The 21,130-nt window shown below is 50.0% G+C and overlaps 1 protein-coding gene across 3 annotated transcripts in view; it reads right to left on the reverse strand.

Annotated features, from left to right (window-relative positions):
- tmem63c (transmembrane protein 63C) overlaps positions 1-21,130 on the reverse strand; it is a 536,405-nt gene that overhangs the window by 257,777 nt on the left and 257,498 nt on the right. The window lies entirely within an intron of this gene.

Here is a 21,130-nt window from a genome sequence, read left to right on the forward strand (position 1 = left end):
GCAGGTGCAAGGTCTGCCTGTTGATTAGAGCCTTAGCTCTCAGACAGGACCGGTACTGCTAAGCAATTTACATACTAATGAGCCTTCCCCGGGAACAAAAGGCAACATTTAGGTAAACAATGCTAAGTCAGACATCCTGGCGCCAGAGGAGACTAAAACAAAGCAGACCAACGGCCACCTAGGACACGCCCAGCAACCAGGGAACCCACCCCTCTATTGGAGGAAAATCGATAAGGACAATTGGGAAACGGCCCAATTAATTGGGGCCAGGTTCAAGGCCCGCCCAAAAGCGCGCGAAGCCCTTTGGGGGTATAAAAAGAACTCCCCAAGAGAGGAACTCTCTCTTGGCCTTGGCTCTCAGCGAGGAGAGACCTGCCTAGCAGCTGCACCAGACCAAGTCAGTCCCAAGTCAACGCACGCTACGAGATAGACGCTCCTAGTTGCTATCCTGTAAACAGCTCAACCCAGCAGCCTCAGAACCGAGTAACAGCAATTGTTCCTCTGACTGAGTGGGCACCCGAAGCTAAGTATAGGCTTTTAGTAATAGTGATAGTTTAGGTTGTAGAGTTTTATGCATGAGTAGATTTGACTGTGTGTAAATAAATGGGCATTGCTTTTGAACTTACTAACGGGTGTATCGAGTCTGTGATCAGTATTCGGTTCTGAACCTTGTGGTGGTGTCGAAAGACACCTGGCGACTCTTGAGCAAACGTAATTAAGCAGAGCCTAATTAAGAGACAACAGCAAGTTAGCAACATTTACTGGCGACTCTGGTGGGACTCGACTGGGACGTGGCCTAACCTCTCCGAGAGAACCCAAAATTTGAATTGAGAATCCAATTGGAAACAGAAAAACCACAAGCGTAAGAACAGTACTGATCAAGCCTCCGAGATTCAGAAGTGTGTTAATGCATGCGTACTAACAGGGATATAAGGTAAACCTGAGAGATTTTGTTGCGTAAAACTGTCGGGAGTTTTGTAGGCCGGAAATTAGCGTAAACTGTACCCGTGTTTACATCACCACTTTATCATCCCTTGTTCCAAATTCAGTAGAGAACCCAGATAGAGAAAATGGCAATGAAGGCAATGGAACACCTTATGAACCCCCAGGAATTCGAGGTCGCAGCGACCAGTAGAGTAGGACAGTATCCCGTTTGAGAAGGTGAGATCAGGAAATATCTCAAAGGGAAAGGATGGCCCCTTTGGAGTGAATTCTGCGATAATGAGGAAACACGTCCCGGGAGTATCGGACATACTTGGTGGGAGAACCTGTCAGAGATACACAAGAAGAGCTTGGGGAAAGCTCGCAAGCCAATGGCAATCGTGTCCTGTTTGGCACAAATGCGAGGCACAGAGGAGGTCGTTGGGACGCTCCGTAGAGAGATAGAGGAGAGAGACAGAAGTAGTGAGGTAGACGTGAGCGAGGTAGAGAAGGAGAATAGAGATTTAAAAGAGCAGTTAGCAGCAAGGGACAGAGAGGTGGATGATGCCAAGAGGGCACACCAGTCTTGTCTCACGCATTTGAGTAGTTTTCAGACGCAATACGATAAGACCTACCAGGACACGCAACGCGCGGTCTTGGTAAGACAAGAGACAGAACAGCAAGTGGAGAAATTGCAGAAACAGTGCAATGATTTAAAAGCAGCCCTACGAGCACTCCACACTTCCACAACGGAACAAAGGCAGAGCTCTGTAGACCACGCAAAGTACCGGAAGCAAATTGCAGAGTTGCAATCTCTGCTTTCCGATCAGAATGGGTTTCAAAGCACACTTGGACCACAATTAGATCCGGGAAACGGCCCCGACTGGCAGGAATTGAATGAGGCTGCCCATAGATACGTACATGGGACATGTACGCAGGAAAAACCCCAGAAAAGGAAAGCGCCCCAACCCCCGACCGAACAGGCAGAACACCGCCCCCCCCCCCCCATGAACCCTGTAACCACACACCGCAGGGCCGCAGGAGAAGGAGAAGCAGACTGCCTTTACACAACCCCGTTAACCGTGACCCAATTACGGGACGCGTGTGGAAAGATTACACCGTTCCTTCCCACATCAGACCCCCACCAATTTATCGCGAAAGTCAGACAACAGGCTACCATGTACGGCCAGGACAAAAAGGAGCAAGTGAAGCTCACAGTTTTAAGCCTCAACCCTTCAGTCGTGGCAGCCCTTCCCGACCCACAGAATGTAGGAGGAGGCACACTCCAAGTGATGCACACAGCGATCCTAGATGCGATCGGCTACAACAGAGGAGACCCCGTAGAAGGCCTAAATAAGTGTAGGCAAAAGAAGACAGAGCACCCCACATCGTTTGCTGGACGCTTGTGGATACATTTCACCGCAGTTTTTGGAGAGTTAGCCCGCGCCCATTTGTCCCCAGATAACATGGCCAAATGGACTCGAATCCTAGTCTCTCACGAGACAGACGCAGGACAGAAAGCTTGCGCAAATTATGACCCCTTAGATGAGGCCCACAATGAAAAATGGGTTTTGAAAAGGTTGTCCTGCCCTTGGGAGCAATCACTCAAAGGCAAAACCGCATTTATAACACCCGATGAAGAGCAGGTAGAAATGAACCCAGTTAAGGCACACCAGAACCCCGCATGGGTAACTGACGGCAGGAACAGCCCACCCCAGCCGAAAGCTCAGGAATGTTATAACTGTGGACAGCTAGGACACTTTGCACGAGAGTGCAACGCGCCCCAGAAGCAGCAGAGAAACCAACAGACCCACCCTAAACAGGAATAGGGCAAAGCCAATCCATAGCGTTAGCGCCCGTTCAGAGAGTACAGACATGAACGGCACCGACTGACGGTGTTCGGGCTCCCCAACTTGGGTCTGCGACACCCTTTGGGACAAGTCCGGTAGACTGGTAGTAGCAGGCAAAGTTGGTGGACACCCCGTAGAATTTCTTTGGGACACAGGAGGGTCCCTCACCACACTCAATTCCTCCACGATGTTCCAGCGAGACACGTGGCCCACAACAGACACCATCACACTCAGCGGCTTTACAGGCCATTTACAACAGGAACACATCACAGCCCCTGTAGCGATACAGATAGGGAACATCGCAACTAAGCACCCCGTAGTTTTGGTTGACCTGCCCCAGACAGCAGAACATATCCTTGGGATCGATTTCATGAGTTCCCACAACCTTTCTTTTGACCCAGTTAACAAGTGTGTTTGGAAAATGGCAAAGGCAGCACGAGCCCCGGCCACGCTCACCGTAGGAGAGTACGTAAATAGGATTAGCTCAGTAGGAGACTTCTGGTTCAACCCTCGAGCCATTAGTGCAAACAAACAGGTTAGGGCAGTCCTGCAGGAACACAAAGCAGCATTTGCACAGCACAAGCACGACTGTTGCAGTTTGACTGGCTTTGTGAACATTACAGGTCCCACCCCTAAACCCCAGAAGCAGTACGGATTTCCCCAGGAAGCAGAGGGAGAAATCTCCAAAGTAATAGAGAGTTTGTTGGATCAAGGCGTACTCAGATCAGTCGCCTCCACAAACAACGCACCGATTTGGCCCGTCAGGAAACCGGGTGGATCATGGCGACTGACCATTGATTCCAGAAACTGAACAAAGTAACCCCAGTAGTAGCCTCCACCGTAGCCACGAGTCTCCCGGGACCATGCTCAAACAGAGACTCCAGTTAAAATTGTTTTCGGTTTTGGACATTAGTAACGGCTTTTGGTCCATTCCATTGGCTAAAGAGTGCCAGTACAAATTCGCCTTTACATTCCAAGGGCAACAGTACACGTGGACGTGCCTTCCACAAGGCTTCCACAACTTCCCCTCCATTTTCCACCATGGATTAGCAAAATTTTCCCACCCCGATTGTCTGGTCCAGTATGTAGACGACTTGTTACTAAAGACAGACACAAAGGGAGAGCACATTTCGCTTCTCGCCGAACTCCTAGCACTCCTAAAAGAAACTGGTTGTAAAGTCAACCCCAAGAAGGCCCAGATTTTCAAAGAGAAAGTGATTTACTTGGGAACAGTGATCACTCATGGTAAACGCGAGATCGAGCAAAAGAGAATTGACTCGATCGTCAAATTGCCCCTTCCCCACACTGTTTCAGCCCTCCGGTCATTTTTAGGACTGGTTGGCTACTGCCAAAACCAGATTGACGGTTTTGCCACTAAAGCAGCGCCCCTTTCCGAACTTCTCAAGAAGCAGGCACCTTGGGTATGGCTTCCACAGCATACAGATGCCGTGGATGCTTTAAAAAGAGCCCTCAGCACAGCCCCCGCACTACAGGTCCCAGATTCACTTTCCCCGTACGCTATCGAGGTAGCAAGCACCGACCGAACCTTTTCGGCTGTACTCCTCCAGGAACACCATGACCAATTACGCCTGTAGTATACGCCTCACGCGTGTTAGACCCCGTAGAGCAAGGATTTTCTGCCTGTGAAAGGCACCTGCTCGCAGTTTTTTGGGCAGTGCAATACTTCGCCTACATTACAGGACTCAACCCCATCACCATCCTCACAGAACACACACCGACACAGCTATTGTTAGACGGCCGACTTAAAGATGGCACAGTCAGCCAAATCCGCGCAGCCCATTGGACCCTTCTTTTACAGGGACGGGACATTACAGTCAAACGAACCAAGACCCACACTCCCTTGCCGATAATTTGCAGTATGCAGGCACCCCTCATGAATGTGAGATCATCACCACTAAACACAACACAGGCCCATTTATTCCTAAAACACCTCCCAGGAAAACAGGTAGTACACCCCAGGGACCCCAGCCCACAGACACGTGCACACCCCTGAAGATTTATGTGGCTGGCTCCTCCACAGTGTTAAATAGAAAGAGAATTATCGGTTGCGGTATTTACGTAGAGGATGCACAGGGACGCGCCCTAGATGAGATTTCATTAAAGTTGCCAGGACACTTAGGCTCGCAGGCCTATCGCTTATATTGTAGACCACCCCGACTCGTTCCCGACCCCAGCAGACATCTATTCGGACAGCTTGTATGTCTGCAATAGTTTGACGGAATTCCTAACCCTGTGGGAAACAAGAGGATTTGTTTCCGCAGACGGTAAACACCTACCCTCAGCCCCATTACTCCGCCATATCTTAGAGACAGCGAAGGATAGTGTAGCCACCTAAAATGGCTGATTCCCGAGTAAAATGGCCAAACCCCGATGTAAAATGGCGAACAAAAGAGACTGATGGGAAAATCAGCCAACAGGGCACAAACGGACAGCTGCAGACAGAACAGTGTATTCGGCTCTGGGGAAGTCGGCCCAGACCGATACCTGCGACCATTAGCAGCACATCAACCCAGACATCTGCAGTTTAATCGGCTATCCCCGGGAACAATTGCTACAAATTAGCAATTGAATGCCGATCCAGACCTCTCGGCGCCAGCAGTGGCCGAAACAAAGAAAGGTGAACGACCACCCCCCCCGATCAAGGAATCGGGCCATTTTTGGAGCATATCGAACCCAGTGATTGGGACCAAGTCCAATCACTTGGGACCAGGGTCAAGGTCCGCCCCGAGAGGCGGGAAGCCCCTGGGAACTATAAAAATAGGGGCCAAGTTCAGATCGACCCTTCTTCTCCTACCCGCAACCTTCGAGACCCTTCGACGAAAGAACAAGTAAGTCTTACTCCAGCGATTGCTACCAGAGAGGTGTTCCAGACTATCGACCCGTACCAGCCTTTTTGAATCCCGCAGGCCAGACCCAATTCGATAAGCCATTCGGTTCCCTGACCTGGTGGGCCATCACCAAAGTTAAGTATTGGCCTTTAGTGGTAGGTAATAGTCTAGAAGTAGGATTATTGTATAAGTATTTGTTGCTGTATATAATAAATGATCGTTGATTTAACTTTTACTAAGCGGTGTGCTGCATTATTAATCATTACTTGAGCTTGAACCATGTGGCGGTATCAGAAAGATACCTGGCGACTCGTGAGCAAAGGTGACAGAATTAGAGCGAATAAAACTAAGGCTAATAAGAGCAACATTTTGGTGACATCCTGACGGGACCCGATCTATAAGTGGAAAACCACTCCGGGAGAACCCAAGAAATTTTGAATTAGAATCCAATTGGAAACAAAAAACCACAAGTGTTCAAGCAGTTCTGATTAATAATTCACAATTCGGAAGTGTGTGTATGCATGCGTAACTAACAGGGCAATAAGGTAAAACTGATAGATTTTTGTTGCGTCAAAACTGTCAGAAGTCTGTATTTTTGGAAATTAGCGCAAGCCGTACCCGCATCTACGACACCGCCTTAGCCCCCTGTTCCACATTTAACCGAAGCATGCAGATAGGAGAGATGGCCATGCAGGCAATGCAACGCCTCATGAACCCCGAGGAATTTGCGGTCGCAGCGACCAGCAGCAGTAGAGTGGGACAGTGCCCCACTTGGGAAGAGGAAATTCGGAAATACCTCAAGGGCAAAGAATGGCCCATGTGGAATGATTTCTGTAATAATGACGACTCAGGTCCCGGAAGTATAGGGCATACTTGGTGGGAGAACATGAGTGAAATCCACAAAAAGAACTTAGCAAAAGCTCGCAAGCCGATGGCAATTGTGTCCTGTCTGGCACAATTGTGAGGCACAGAGGAGGTCGTCAGGACGCTCCGCAAAGAAGTAGCGGGCATACATCGCATGAGTAAAGTCGATGTATACGAGGTGGAGAAAGAGAATCTGGAATTAAGGCGGAAATTAGCAGCAAAGGATGAAGAAGTGGCTGACGCCAAACGGGGTCACCAGTCTTGTCTGGCGCATTTGAGTAGTTTCCAGTCCCAGTACGAAAAGGCTTATCAGGACACGCAGCGTGCAGTCTTGGTAAAGAAAGAGACAGAGAAGCAGGTGGAGACGCTACAGAAGCAATGTAGTGATCTCAAGGCAGCCTTGAGAGCGCTCCACGCTGCAACCACGGAACAAAGACAGAGCACCATAGACCATGCGAAGTGCCGAAAGCAAATTGCAAACCTGCAATCACTGCTTTCTGTCCAAAGGGGATTCCAAGAAAGCTTTGGGGAAAGTTTAGACCAGGAAGACGGCCCTGATTGGGAAGAATTACAGGAAACAGCGCAGAGATATGTTCAGGGAACATGTGCGCAGGGAAAGCCCCAAAGGAGAAAAGCACCCCCACCCCCCACACAGCAAGTAGTTCAGGCTCCCATGAACCCTGTAACAACCCTCCGCACAGCCACACCGGACGATGCGGCATATCTATATTCCACCACCTTGACAATGACCCAATTACGGGACGCGTGTGAGAAGATCACACCGTTCCTCCCCAGCTCAGGACCCCACCAGTTCTTTGCAACAGTTAGACGCCAGGCGCACATGTACGTCCTGGATGAGAGAGAGCATGTAAAGCTCATGGTTCTAAGTTTAGATCCATCGGTAGCAGCAGCCCTTCCCGACCCACAGAACGTAGGAGGAGGCACCCTTGCAGAAATGCATACCGTGATCCTGGATGCGATCGGGTATAACCGGGGTGACCCCGTAGATGGCCTAAATAAGTGTAGGCTGAAGAAGTCTTGAGCACCCCACAGCATTCGCAGGACGCTTGTGGATTCACTTCGAAGCCGTTTTTGGAGACGTAGACCATGCCCATTTGTCCCCAGACAATATGGCCAAATGGACCCGCACCCTTATCTCCCATGTCAGAGAGGCAGGACAGAATGCATGTAGTAGTTATGATCCCTCGGAGGAGGCTCATAACGGGAAGTAGGTGGTTAAACGATTGTCCCGCGTTTGGGAGCAGTCTATTCACACAGAGGAAAAGCAAGCCGCCGCAGACATGCAGGCAGTAAAAGCCACACCTCACAACCCCGCCTGGGTAAATGAGGGAAAGAGCAGCCCCCCAACAAAACCGCAAGAATGTTACAACTGCGGACAGTTGGGACATTTTGCAAAAGAATGCAATGCCCCTAAAAAGCCACCGAGAGCCCAACAGACAGGCACTCTGATTAAGAAAAAGGCAGAGCCCATCCATAGCGTTAGCGCCCGTTCGGATCAGACGGACTTGACCGGAATGGACTGACGGTGTACGGGCTCCCCCAGTTGGGTCTGCGATACCCTTTGGGATAGGTCAGGACGACCCGTAGTCGCAGCGAAAATTCAGGGACAGCCTATCAAGTTTCTTTGGGACACAGGAGTGTCCCGCACCACCATAAATTCTTCCACCCTTGGTAAGGACACGTGGCCCACTACAGCCACTATCACCCTCAGCGGCTTCACAGGCCACTCACAGCAGGGACACATCACAGCCCTTGTATCCATTCAAATCGGAACCATTAGAACAAAACACCCCGTAGTTTTAGTAGACCTGCCCCACACAGCAGAACACATTCTGGGAATCAACTTTATGAATTCCCACCACCTCTCTTTCGATCCAGTCAACCAGTGTGTCTGGAAGATGGCGAAATCCGCTAGAGCCCCCGCAACGCTCAACATAGGGGACTATGTGAACAAAATTAGCGCAGTAGGCGAGTTTTGGTTCAACCCCACTCAGCACGGACCGACAGGTTAGGGCAGTCCTGCAAAAGAACAGGGCAGCATTCGCGACCCACAAGCACGACTGTGGACGGATGACTGGCTCCGGACCGGACCCTAGACCCCAGAAACAGTACGGATTCCCCCTAGAAGCAGAGGGACAAATCCTAAAAGTTATAGAGAGCTTATTAGAGCAAGGCGTACTAAGACCGGTAGCCTCTACTAATAATGCCCCGATTTGGCCAGTGAGAAAGCCCGACGGATCATGGCACTTGACCATTGATTATCGGGAACTCAATAAAGTCACCCCCGCAGCAGCCCCCACCGTTGCAACAAGTCCCGAGACCATGCTCAAACAGGGACTCAATTCCCAATATTTCACGGTTTTGGACGTCAGTAATGGATTCTGGTCCATTCCATTGGTAAAGGCGTGCCAGTATAAATTTGCCTTCACTTTCCGAGCGCAGTAATACACGTGGACATGCCTGCCACAAGGCTTCCACAACTCCCCCTCCATTTTCCACCGACAGCTGGCAAATGGACTCGCAAAATTTTCTCGCCCCGAATGTCTGGTACAATATGTAGATGATCTACTACTGCAGACAGACACTAAGGAAGAGCACATTGAGCGTCTGTCCGAACTCCTGGAATTGTTACATTCCATTGGCTGTAAAGTAAACCCCAAAAAGGCCCAGATTTTGGAAGAAAAAGTGGTATATATGGATACAATTATCACACACGGCAAACGCGAGATCGAGCATAAAAGAATTGACTCGATTGCTAAATTGCCCCTTCCCCAGAACGATTCAGCCCTCCGGACGTTTTTAGGACTGGTTGGCTACTGCCGAAACCACATTGACGGTTTCGCCAGCAAGGCAGCGCCCCTCTCAGACCTCCTAAAGAAAGGAACCCCCTGGGAATGGCTTCCGCAGCATACGGATGCTGTGGAATCATTAAAACAGCCGCCCCCACACTACAAGTTTCAGACCCGCTTTCCCCTTACGCAATAGAGGTAGCGACCACAGACCGCACCCTTTCAGCCGTGCTCCTGCAGGAACAGCACGACCAGTTAAGACCCATGGCTTATGCCTCCCAAATTTTAGACGCTGTGGGGCAGGGATTTTCAGCCTGTGAGAGGCACCTGCTCGCAGTTTTCTGGGCAGTCCAGTACTTTTCCTATATTACCGGACTGAACCCCATCACCATTCTGACCGAGCACACCCCCACCCAACTTTTACTGGACGGACGACTTAAGGACGGTACCGTCAGCCAAATCCGCGCTGCTAGGTGGACTCTTCTCTTACAAGGACGGGACATCACAGTAAAACGGACAAAGACTCACACATACTTCACGGACAATTTACAATACCCCGGAACCCCCCATGAGTGTGAAATCATCTCTCCCCACCATGATACAGGCCCCTTTATAGCAAAAACACCCCCCAGAAAACTAGCCACTCCATCTCAGAACCCCCCTCACCCGGACACGTGTGACCCCATTAAGATTTATGTGGATGAATCTTCCACAGTCTTAGATGGGCAACGCATAACAGGTTGTGGGATTTATGTGGAGGACGCGCAGGGACGCGCCCTCGAGGAAATAGCATTAAAACTCCCGGGACACTTAGGCGCGCAGGCAGCAGAGCTTGCGGCCATCGCGTACATTGTAGAGCACCCAGATTCCTTCCCCAGCCCAGCAGACATATACTCAGACAGCCTCTATGTCTGCAACAGCCTCACAGAATTTCTGCCCCTGTGGGAAACAAGAGGATTTGTTTCCGCGGATGGGAAACCCCTCCCCTCAGCCCCATTACTCCGCCATATTTTACAAAAGGCCAAGGACAGGACTTTTGGGATTATAAAAGTCCGCAGCCACCATCGTTCCCCCCCCCCCCTGGAAATGTAAAAGCCGACGCACTGGCTAAGGCAGGATCCAGGCATGGGTACTTTTGGAAGCCCCCCGAGAGCGCCCCAGTGAGTGCGCCAGTGAGTGTAGTTCAGGCCACGCAGACTAGGATCGAGGATCTAGTAGAGGCCCAGAAGCAGGACAGCAATCTCACTGAGATCATGAAAGGGAAGTTTCCAGCCTCACACGAGAGGTTCAGAAATCTGATCACCACACATGACGGTGTGGTGTTAAAGGACACCCTTTACGTAGTTCCTGAGCAGGATAGGAACCAATTAATTTGTTTATTCTATGATGATCATGGACACCAGGGAATCGATCCCACCGCAGCCCACCTCAAACAGCTTTGTTGGTGGCCAAATCTCAAAGAGGATGTATCCCATTACATTGAGAATTGCCTCATCTGTGCGCAGAACAACCCAGATAGATATGCCAAAAAAGCACAACTCAGCCACACCCGACCCGTTAACGGCCCCTGGACTAACCTCCAGATCGATTTTATAGGTCCATTGCCCCCTTGCAGGAATGGCTATAAATATGTTCTGGTGGTCATAGACACTTTTACAAAGTGGGTGGAAGCATTTCCAGCCCGCACCAACACCGCGAAAACCACAGCCAAGATCCTAACCCACCACATCTTCACAAGATGGGGACTCCCCCGCAGTATTGAATCGGACCAAAGTTCTCACTTTATGGGACGGGTCGTGCAGAACGTCCTCACGATATTTGGCATCACCCAAAAATTTCACATTGCGTACCACCCACAGTCGAGTGGTATAGTGGAGCGCATGAATCGGACCCTAAAAACCACCCTTAGGAAAATGGTCCTGCAGAACAACACCACTTGGGATTCTGTCCTCCCCTTTGCGCTGATGTTTTTGCGTAACACTGTTTCCACCTCCACAGGTTACACCCCACACTCTCATGACCGGACGCCCCATGAAAGGGGCAGAGTACTTGTTGGGTTTAGACCTGACCAGCCCCGAAGTTACGGCCCTCACCCACGAGAAAGCCGTGGAGCAATTAGTTGCTAATGTTAAAACGGCTCAGTTAGCAGCCGCTGTTAAATTGGGCACCAAAAAGAAACAGAGCAAGGCCTGTTTTGATAAGGCAGTGCATGCAACGAAGTATGATATAGGACAGCAAGTGATGTTGTCTATATACAACCCCAGCACATTCCTGTCTCCAAAATACTCGGGTCCGTACTCCATTACGGATAAAGTAAGTCCATCGGTATATAAAATAAAATACCCGAATGGTAAGACTGCCTGGTTTCATATCAACCAGCTAAAGGTTTATGGAGCACAGTCAAACCACGCCCACCACGTCATGTTTGACGCAGCAGACCACACCCCACCCACAGCCAACGTGACCAGACCAACCCCCACCACGTCCAGCCCAGCCACGGACTTAACCTCGACTCCACCCCCAAAATCTACACTCCGCCCCGGAACGGCCACAGACTGCAGCAGCAGAGACAGCGACTGTGACTCTGACGACAGCCACAGCACGCCTCCCTACTATCCTGGTTCCACACCCAGCGACTCCGAGTTCGACTCCAGTGACTCCTTCCTCATCACTTTCTTAAACAAACCACACCACCGACCACCGAACCACACAGACGACCCCGGCTTTGTCCCCACACAACTCAACACAACTCATTGGCACCGCGACAACTCCTACAGACTCGTCCGCAACGACGAGAGCAACCCCAACTCACACCACGCAGCCCTTTCAGCCTTAATTCACTCCAGAGTTTGGCACCCGGGAGAAGGGGACGACCTCGGGTCTGACTCCCAAGCCGCCAACCCCTTTGCGACCCTGTTCGCAACAGAGAACTGAGGAGTCCACATGATGATTTAAGGAAACACTTGGGGGAAGTGTTGTCCTTCCTGATGGAACCTGTAGGATGTTTTATGTTGTTCGTACGTTTGTTTAGTGTTGTTTGTCCGACAGGAGAATTCTCTCACTGTCACACACCCATTCACCTGAAACGTCTGAGCTCTTGCCCTCAGAGACCCACCGCGGCCAGACGCTTGTTCAGCGGAACTAGCTTGTCTGCAGATACCTGGTCAGCAGACCAGACGCTTGTTCAGCGGAACTAGCTTGTCTGCAGACACTTCAGCTGATACTGGTTCGGGTACCAGACGCCCGATCGTAGCTGCTCTTGTGATTCGAGGATAGAATCACTGTAGCAACCCCACCACGATGACTACATTTTTGCCCGTTCTTGTTGGTTGCTCAGGCAGTGGAGAAACGGCGCGAGACCCGCCCTGCCTGGGGACCCCCCCGTTGGTCAAACACGCTCGGGTAGGGGAGATATGGCATTGGTAGCCATCCTACCCGGGGACTCCATCCAAATCTTACCCGTCGCGGCCCTTACGCACCACATTTGGCATTTTTCATTTCAAAAAGTATTTTATTTGTTTAGGCAACCTTTAGGTTGCTGCCTCATGCTATTTACATCCAGGAACATTTGGATGGTAAATCAGCACTGGTCCGTCATTGGGAAGTGTGCCGTGTCCTAAAATTGTCACCAGCGACACTGCATCTTCCTGGTGTGCCAGGTTCATAACCTGGTACTCCCTGTCTTACGTGATCGAAGCACTGTTAGCGTTGGCGATACTCTGCTGTGTAGTGCAGACTATGCGCCTCCGCAAATGGAGAAGGAGAGTGTACCGCGCTCGAACCCCGGTATATCAGATCCGATCCCCTATATTCGGTTATGACCAGACCCCCGACCCCCGCGACCTACAACACAATAATAAAGAACATGCACTTGCGTTTTTACTGTAAATAAAAGATGTACAAAACTTTTCATGAACAAAAAAAAATGTATGATCCTGAGCTTGACTGCCAAGCCAGGAAAGAGTATATTAAATGTTGTGATTGTTGTTGAATGTTTTAAGAAGATAGGAAAATGCAATGTTTAGTGAGTATAGCGTATTTAGGTAAAATTAGAGGTTCCAAGTTTTTTATTTTGTAAATGCATGCCCCTGCTCAAGGCTTATGGCTCACAGAATAACCACACACACCACATCCTGCTCGCAGCCGCAGACGATCATGCCCCGCCCACAAATGACGTATTCCTACCCTCCCCCAACCACTCCAGCCCGTCCTCAGACACGACTTCAACTCCGCCCCCAGAGGCACGACTCCGCCTCTCCCTTCCCTTAACCAGCAGCGACAGTGATAACGATCACGATGCCGATAGCCACAGCACACCATGTTACGATTATCCCCCTGTATATGGCCCCACTCCCAGCGATTCCGTGCATGATTCCACTGACCCCTTTGATACTACATACATCAAAGCCCCTGACCCAGACCCACCGCCCGACGATTACGGATTGAAACCTAGTAGCTCCAACCTCGACACACGATTCTGGCACCGAGACAATTCGTTCAGGCTCATCCGGAATGAGGAGATGGACCCCAACTCACCCCGAGCAGCTTTAGCACGGTTACTACAGACAAGAGTTTGGCAGCCGGGAGAAGATGATGACATAGAGTCTGACTCCCACCAAACGAATCCCTTTGCGACCCTGTTCACTATTGAGCAGTGAGGTGTCCAGATGATGAAGAAAAAGGAACCGATGGAGAGATACGGTGTCCTTTCTGATGGAACCTGCACCATGTTTGTTGAATGTTTGTTCGTCAGTGTTAATGTTAAGTGTTGTTTGTAAACTTGAAACTTTTCACGGCCCCACGTCACCACTCCTTTAACACCCCCTGGCTGTTAATGGAACAAATTTGTCCCCAGACAACAGTTCAGAGGAACTAGTTTGTCAACAGAAACCAGTTTAGAGGTACAGGTTTGTCGCCAGTCAACCGTTCAGAGGAACTAGTTTGTCGACAGACACGACTCATAGCTACTCTCCTAATTCGAGAGGAAGCCCCCACGACGACCACATTCTTACCCGTTCTTGCCGGTTGCTCAGGCAATGGAGAAACGGCATTGGTCCCCGCTCTGCCTGAGGACCCCCCTCTGGTCAGCTACACTCGGGTAGAGCACAAACGGCATTGATCCCCGCCCTGCCTGAGGACCCCCCTCTGGTCAGCTACGCTCGGGTAGAGCACAAACGACATTGATCACCGTCCTACCCGGGGATTCCACCCATTTCTTATCCGCCGCGGCCGATACGCACCCCATTTTGGCTCGTTACGTTCGAAATTCTTTTGTTTGGGTTTGGCAACCCTTAGGTTGCTTCCGTATGCTATTTACTTCCTCAAACACTAGGATGGTAGATCGCACATCTATTGGGTATTGGGTGGCTGAGAGTGATTTCTACAGGAGATTTTCCAAAAAGGCTGCGAGACAGCTCGCACTATGTCAGTATTTTTCTCGGATGTCTTGTCCAAATATTTGGTTTTTAAAAAAATGAGGGAGTCACAGATGGTGACCAATTATAAAGGGAAATTGGCAACAAAGGACAGACAGACACACAAGATCTTAAGCAAGATAATAAGATATTATGCTTGTGTTCACAGAACTCCGGAACCTCAGGAACCCCAGAGGAAGAAGAAGACAGAAAAACGGAAAGATGACGACGACCTCCATCATGTTCACATGGATCTTAGCGGGATCCCTTCAGTAGCGCACGGACGCTACCCCCCTGACCCCTACCACACAGGCCGTGAATGATTCCCACCCCTGCAATACACAGAATCCCGCAACAGCTAACAATACCCCGACCTGGTGTGATAAGTTTATCACCTGATACTCACTATCGTATGTAGTAGAAGCCCTCTTAGTCCTGACGATACTTTGCAGTGTCGTGCAGACACTTAGAGTCAGGAAATGGCGAAGGAGAGCCGACCGCTCTCGCACCCCGGTATACAGCGGTATACAGGATTAGGTCCCCCATTTTCGGATTTCACCAGACCCCCGAACCCCTTGACGTGAATTAAAGTGCATCCATTTCTCCTTATGTATTCTGTGAAATAAAGAGATGTAAACCTTTGTGTCTGACTGCCAGGCCAGAGAAATTTGTGTGCTGCTATTTTGTACAGTTTAAGATATTGTGGACTTTTGGAATTGTTTGAATGAGGATAATTTATTGAGGACAGTTAGAGGTTCCAGTATTTTATTTTTCTGTAATGAATGCATTACTGTCATAGCGCCCCATAGAGTTTTATAATAATGTATGTATTTAAAATGATTTAGGTAAAATTGTGTTTCATAGGATAGGACAGAGGAGAGCCTGATTATGGGTGCCCCGTTTGGTCAGAGGATGAAGACGACGCTTCGCGTTGAGGATCACAAGGAGGGTGTGTAGCCATCTGGGATGGCCACGTCCCGATTACAAAATGGACACTTGCAAAGAATGCAGGGAAAATTGGACAATACTGAAAAAGCGAGCAGGTGCAAGGTCGGTCTGTTGATTAGAGCCTTAGCTCTCAGACAGGACCGGTACTGCTAAGCCATCTACATACTAATGAGCCATCCCTGGGAACAAAAGGCAACATTTAGGTAAACAATGCTAAGCCAGACACCCCGGCGCCAGAGGAGACTAAAACAAAGCAGACCAACGGCCACCAAAGACACGCCCAGCAACCAGGGAACCCACCCCTCTATTGGAGGAAAATCGTTAAGGACAATTGGGAAACGGCCCAATTAATTGGGGCCAAGTTCAAGACCCGTCCAAAAGCGCGCGAAGCCCTTTTGGGGTATATAAAGGACTCCCCAAGAGAGGATCGCTCTCTTGGCCTTGGCTCTCAGCGAGGAGAGACCCGCCAAAGCTGCACCAGACCAAGTAAGTTCCAAGTCAACGCACACTACGAGATAGACGCTCCTAGTTGCTATCCTGTAAACAACTCAACCCAGCAGCCTCAGAACCGAGCAACGGCCATTGTTCCTCTGCCTGAGTGGGCACCCGAAGCTAAGTATAGGCTTTTAGTAATAGCGGTAGCTTAGTTTGTAGAGTTTTATGCATGAGTAGATTTGACTGTGTGTAAATAAATGGGCATTGTTTTTGAACTTACTAACTGGTGTATCGAGTCTTTGATCAGTATTCGGTTCTGAACCTTGTGGCGGTGTCAAAAGATACCTGGCGACTCTTGAGCAAACGTAATTAAGCAGAGCCAAATTAAGAGACAACAGTAAGTTAGCAACAACGGTAAATCCCTGCCTGCTGGCTCCTCCCAGCAGGCGGGGTATAAAAGTGTCTGCTCTCCTGCGCTGCTCCCATTCTGGTTCCAGCTGCAGGAGGCACAACATCTTGTGCAATAAAACCTTGATTGTTTCACCATTCTCGTCTCGTGGTAATTGATGGTACATCACGCCTGAAATCGATGTCCTCTGCTTCCCGATCCTTGTGCCAATAGGAACAGTTTCTGGCCATCTATTCTGCCTAGGACCCACATGATCCTCCTGATCTTCTCTTCTCCAAGGAGAACAGGGCGCGCTTCTCCAACCTAACCCCACAACTGAAGTTATTGTTTCAGTCAGTCTGTGAATCTTTCCCGCACGCTCTACAATCCCTCCACACCCTCACAAAAATGTGTTGGCCAGAGCTGGACAAAATACTCCAGTTGGGCTGAACCTATGTTTTATAAAATTCATCATCATTTCCTCGTTTTTGTACTCTCTGCCCCAATTTAACGTATGTTTTATTGACCACTTTCTCAACCCACTGTGTCACCTTCAATGATTTGATCACATTTGCTCCCAGATGCCTCTGTTCCTGCATCTCCTTTAGAATTGGACATTTTATTTGATATTCCTCTCCTCATTCGCATTTCACACTTCTAACTTCACACTTAAATTACGTCTGCCACATGTCTGCCCATTCCAACAACCTGTCTGTGGCTCTTGAAGTTTATCACAATCCTCCTAACAGTTGTGTGTCGGTGGCACAGTGGTTAGCACTGCTGTCTCACAGCGCCGAGGACCCAGGTGGCATGGTGGCGCAGTGGCTAGCACTGCTGCCTCAGGGCACTGAGGACCTGGATTTGATCCCAGCCCTGGGTCACTGGCCGTGTGGAGTTTGCACATTCTCCCCGTGTTTGCGTGGGTCTCACCCCCACAACCCAAAGATGTGCAGGGTAGGTGGATTGACCACGCTAAATTGCCCCTTCATTGGAAAAAAGAATTGGGTACTCTAATATTTATTTTAAAAATAAAACAACAAATTTTGAATTTTTAAAATTCATTCTTGGGATCTGGGCATCAGTGGCTAGGTCAGCATTTACTGCCCTATCTAATTACCTCTGAGAAGGAGGTGGTGAGCCACCTTCTTGAACCGTTACAGTCCCTGTGGTGTAGGTACACCCACAGTGCTGTCAGGGAGAGAGTTCCAGGATTTGAAGCCAGAGACAGTGCAGGAACGGTGATATATTTCCGAGTCAGGGTGACTGGTGGCTCAGAAGGGAACCTGCAGGTGGTGGTGTCCCCTTCTGTCAGCTGGCCTTGTCCTTCTGGATGGTAGTGGTTGTGATTTGGAAGGTGCTGTCTGAGGATGCTTGGGTTCCTACAGTGCATCTTCCAGATGGTACACACTATTGCCTCTGCACATTGGTGGTAGAGGGAGTGAATGTTTGTGAATGAGGTGCTAATCAAGCAGGCTGCTTTGTCCTGGATGGTGTCAAGCTTCTAGAGTGTTGTTCGGTCTTCTCTCATCCAGGCATGGAGAGCCTATTCCATCAAACACCTGACTTGTGCCCTGTAGCTGGTGGACAGGTTTTGGGGAGTCGGGAGGTGAATTGCTCTTTGCAGGATTCCTAGCTTCTGGCTTGCTCTTGTAGCCACAGTATCTACATGGCTCGGTCAATTCAGTTTTTACCCCAAGAAATTGATAGTCAGGGATTCAGCAATGGTAATGTAATTGAATGTCAAGGGGTGATAGTTAGATTCGCTGTTTTTAGAGATGGTCATTGCCTGATACTTGTGTGACATGAATGTTACTTTCCACTTGCCAGCCCAAGATCTTGCTGTGTTTGGCCATGTACTGCCTCAGTGTCCTGTACACCAAATTATCTAGGTCACAAACGTAGATCAAGAAAAGCGGTGGTCATCCACCGAGATGAGAATGAATTTCTTCATTCAGTGCATTGCTAAAATTATGAAGGGAATGGATAGGATAGATGCGGGCAGGTTGTTTCCACTGGCGGGTGAAAGCAGAACTAGGGGGCATAGCCTCAAAATAAGGGGAAGTAGATTTAGGACTGAGTTTAGGAGGAACTTCTTCACCCAAAGGGTTGTGAATCTATGGAATTCCTTGCCCAGTGAAGCAGCTGAGGCTCCTTCATTAAATGTTTTTAAGATAAAGATAGATAGTTTTTTGAAGAATAAAGGGATTAAGGGTTATGGTGTTCGGGCCGGAAAGTGGAGCTGAGTCAACAAAAGATCAGCCATGATCTCATTGAATAGCAGAGCAGGCTCGAGGGGCCAGATGGCCTACTCCTGCTCCTAGTTCTTATGTTCTTAAGTTCTCACAACACCAGGTCCCAGTTTCAATTCTGGCCTTGGGTCACTGTCTGTGTGAAGTTTGCACATTCTCCCGGTGTGTGCGTGGGTTTCCTCCGGGTGCTCCGGTTTCCTCCCACGGTCCAAAGATGTACAGGTTAAGTGGATTAGCCATTCTAAATTGCTCTTAGTGTCCAAAGGTCAGGTGTGATTATGGGGTTGCGAGGATAGGGCACGGGGAGTGGGCCAAGATAGGGGGCTCTTTCAGAGGGTCGGTGCAAACTCGATGAGCCAAATATCCTTTTTCTGCACTGCAGGGAATCTGAGAGGATTGTTAATTTTTTGAATTCTTTATTCCAAAGATTTGGGTGGGATTCTCGGTCTCCAAAGCCGAAATCGCGTTCGGCGATCGGCTGGAGAATCCCCGTTCCTGACAAAATCGGGGGTGGTGCCGCTTTCGCGATGCCCCGCCCCTCCAAAGCGGCGTACTCTCAGAGTATCGACAGCCTCAGGACGTTACCTGAGGCCCTCCCCCCCCCCCCCCCCCCCCGATGCTCCATCCCCGACTGACCGAGTTCCCACCGGCGTCGGTCGTGTGTGCTATTTTCTGTCGGGAACTCGGCGTGACGGCTGCAGACTCAGTCCAGCTCTGCCACAGTCGGGGGAGGGCCGATCCGCGGGCAGGGGGGACTTTGGAAGGGGCTGGGGGCACTGCTGGTGGGAGGTCCGGGGGTCGCAAGCCTGACCAAAGGGGGGGGTCACCATTTGGCAGGCCGGGACCCCGCACGGCTGCCGCCATGTTGCATGGCACGTCCGCCGCCTTACGAATGCGCGGCCACGGACCCGACAATTCTCCAGCCATATCGACAGCTCGAGCCGGGTGCTCTACGCTGCCTGCTAGCCCCCTGCCAGACAGAGGATCGCTGGCTGCTTTGGTCCAAGTTTTCGGGTGTAAAACATCACCATTCCCACGCCGGCTTCAGGACATAGCCTCAAAATCGGAGAGTCCAGCCCGTGGTGTGCTCAGTCAAGAAGAACATCAATAGATTTTTGGACACTAAGGGAAAGGCAATCATGTGGGAGGTGGATTTGAAGGAGAAGTTCACCATGATTTGGTTAAATGGCGGAGCAAACTCAAGAAGCTGAACGGTCTACTACAACTTCTGTTTCCGATGTAATTAAAGGTAGTTGTTGTTGTCCCTCCAGCCCCCAAGCTGTGCAGCATCCACCCCGCCTGCCATCACACTGATGCTCCAAGTGCAGGAAAGAAGTCATTCCTGCCACAGCGTTTCCTGTCCCCGAGCCCCCTGCTATCCCCAAGCTCCCTCTGACCCTTTCACTGTCACAAACATAGAAACAGAAGATAGGAGCAGGAGGAGGTCATTCGGCTCCTTGAGCCATTCATTATGAACATGGCTGATCATCCAACTCAGTCACCTTTTCTCACTTTCGCCCCATACTCCTTGATCCCTTTAGCCCCAAGAGCTACATCGAATTCCTTCGTGAAAACAACAATGTTTTGGCCTCAACTACTTTCTGTGGTAGAGATTCCACAAGCCGACCACTCTCTGGGTGAAGCCATTTCTCCTCATCTCCTGTCCTAAGAGGTTTACCCCGTATCCTCAGACTGTGACCCCTGGTTCTGGACACTCCCACCATCGGGAACATCCTTCCTGCGTCTACCCTGATCAGTCCTGCTAGAATTTTATAGCTTCCTATGAGATCCCCCCTCATTCTTCTGAACTCCAGCGAATACAATCCTAACCAACTCAATCTTTCCTCATATATCAGTCATTTCATCCCTGGGATCAGTCTGGTAACTGCACTCCCTCGAGAGCAAGAACATCCTTCCTCAGATAAGGAGACCAAAACGGCCCACAATACTCCAGGTGTGGCCCTGTATAACTGCAGCAAGACATCCCTGCTCCTGTACTCGAAACCTCTCGCAATGAAGGCCAACATACCGTTAGCCTTCTTTACCGCCTGCTGCACCTGCATGCTTACCTTCAGCGACTGGTGCACGAGGACACCCAGTAACGTTGCAGGTTCCACTCTCTCAATTTATAGCTATCTAGATAATAATCTGCCTTCTTGTTTTTGCTACCAAAGTGGATAACGTATCCATAAGATACCGCTTCTGCAATGCAATTCTCCACCCACTCAGCTTGTCTAAATCACACTGAAGCATCTCTGTATCCTCCTCACAGCTCACCCTCCCACCCCAAACTTCCCGTAATAGAACTGCCCCCCCATTCCTTTTCCAGAACTACCCCTCCCCAAGCTCCCTGCCCAGAACCACCCCTCCCTCCATTCCCTGTCCCTCTCCCCATATTTTTC

Source organism: Scyliorhinus torazame, chromosome 2, assembly GCF_047496885.1.
Source record: "Scyliorhinus torazame isolate Kashiwa2021f chromosome 2, sScyTor2.1, whole genome shotgun sequence".
NCBI lineage: Eukaryota > Metazoa > Chordata > Chondrichthyes > Carcharhiniformes > Scyliorhinidae > Scyliorhinus > Scyliorhinus torazame.